This window comes from Thermobia domestica, chromosome 2 (genome assembly GCF_964235325.1).
Source record: "Thermobia domestica chromosome 2, izTheDome1.hap1.1, whole genome shotgun sequence".
NCBI lineage: Eukaryota > Metazoa > Arthropoda > Insecta > Zygentoma > Lepismatidae > Thermobia > Thermobia domestica.
Window position 1 is genome coordinate 250,557,723 of NC_137455.1, and position 2,490 is coordinate 250,560,212.

Below are 2,490 nucleotides of genomic sequence, written 5' to 3' on the forward strand. Positions count from 1 at the left end.
CATATGTCTATGCAATATAAGGCTTGGCTTAAAAGTAGTTTTAAAACATAAGTTTAATGTCTTCCTTAAAACATCTCCATTTTTTGACGTTACAACAAATAAGAATATACTTGTTGTTCATTATGCATAATGCCTGCATTTTTCGGCTTTCGCCAGGCAGGATATGGAAAATAATGCCATATCTGTACCTGTTGTATCATAAATTACTGCAGCAGAAAACGAAAGCAGGTAAAAACTAGTCATATAGTTACAAAAGTATTTATTATCGTAAATTTTGCAGTAAGTTTTATATATTTGCAGTATTTCTTTTACGCTTCAGCTGTAATACATTCTGTAAAGGTCTCGACATTCAAACCTAAAACAAAGCTCTTCTGTATATGCATATCGTACTGAATTAAGGAAACAGGAATTTGAGAGTGAAGAAATGAAAAGAACAATCTGTAACGTGACTAAAGAATTATCTAGAAGTCTTTCGATTCCTGTAACTTTTACAATAAAAGTGAAATGTATTTCTCTTTCTGTTCAATAACACTAACATATTATTTGCTTAAGTATATGTTAGAGAAACCGACTGTAAAGATTGAACGAAGGAGAAACAAGAAACAGAAGTGACGAAATTTCACCTTATCATCATATACGTAATATAGCAATGGGCTTCCCTAGAAAATTTTCTTCGGGTGCCCATGATATATATATTGAAAATATTAACTTCGGAAACAACTACCTAGCATCTCTATTTATAGTACTATTCAGACAAAAACATGGCCATCGTATATATTACATATTAACAAACAAATATACTTAGAGAGAAAAAAACAGACAAACACAGAGTGTAAGAGACTGAGAGAAAATGGAGGGAAAATTCATGATACATTGTACGTTAGCTACAAATTTACAGACTAGCAAGAATACATATTTGGCACAGATTAAAGGAAATACAGTAGAAGGAAACAGAGAGCGTTATAGAAAAAAAACGAAGAAAGTAGAAGAATAATCAACAAAAAACAGGAAATGGATTTTCGAAAGCTTCAAACACGACACAAACAAAAAAGGGAATAAAAATTTCTCTTGAATTTACATAAACAAAATATTCCCAAACACTGGTTTAGATACAGTTTATCTGTTTTAAAAACTTCCCTACGAGCTTCTCGTTCTCCCGCTGGAAAAATCTTGATCCCTACAAAAGACAATTGATATAATAATGGATTAAAAGTTTGAAGAAGTAACTGTCACATTTCAATCCATAAAATCAAGGTTGCAAATCATCGATGCTAACCTCAATTACTTTCTAACACCCATAGAACAAGTAGTCACTATGGGTGCCCATTCGCTCATGGTCCAACCCCAAAAAGCTCCCCTACTGACTTGTCTTCTCCTCAAATCAATACCATATGAAATAACAAGTAAAGCTTATATATTTTTGTAGATTTATATATTTAGATTTGCAAACTGCGCTATGCGTAAGTATTAGAAGTGTCATAGAACGGCCATGTCTGTCAGTTGTCGACATGTATCAAAACAAAAAATTGTAAAAGATAGGTAGAAATGGCTTTCTGATACGGGCTCAGTGTCCAAGAATAGTCACATATTTTTTTAAATATTCTATTCAAATGAGAAGGGCCAGAAATAAATCATTTTGAGCTTCAATGTTGATCATGAAGAACAAAAACAGTAATAGATAGCAAGATGCAGCATTTTTAAAATAAGATTCAGTGGCCCAAGAATAGTTTCCATTTTCACTCCCTATTTCTCTATTAAAACCAAAGACTTACGCATAGAAGATCCGAATTCGCTTCTCGGTGAAACTTTCGTGAAAACTCATGTGTTTTAAAGTCTATGTTAAGCCGTAACTCTGTGTCTCATATAAACTCGCTGCTGAAAGGAGACGCTAAACTGCAAATCAGTTCAAAATCGAAGTTGTATACAAATCTGTGATTAATTTAATATTGATTTCCATAGAATAGAAATGGCAACGGATAGTGAATTTTTTATATGGATTCAGCATTCCAAAGATAAGTTTCATCTTCACACCTATTCGTCTATTCAAAATGAAAGTGATAGAAATCTACTATTTCTAGTTTAATATTTATCATCATAAATTAAAAACGGTAATGCGTAATGAGAGGCGGATTTTCTATATGAATTCAGTATCGCAGGTATAACTTCTATCGTTCTGAAAATCCCGAAACACAACTTTCGGTTTCAATTCATATCTCCTTGGGGCAGAAATAGGTAAATATATATATCCTTACTTATTATCCTTTCTGGCGTAAGAAGATAAAAATTGAAACCAAAACTTGTGCTTCGGGATCTTCAAAAAGATAAGAGCGGAGATTCAGTCTATCTATCTATCTATCTATCTATATATATATATATATATATATATATATATATATATATATATATATATATATATATATATATATTTTGTTACACAGTTATGCCTCGAAGTCCTAAGCCGGACTCAAATTATGGGGCGAGACGCCCGCG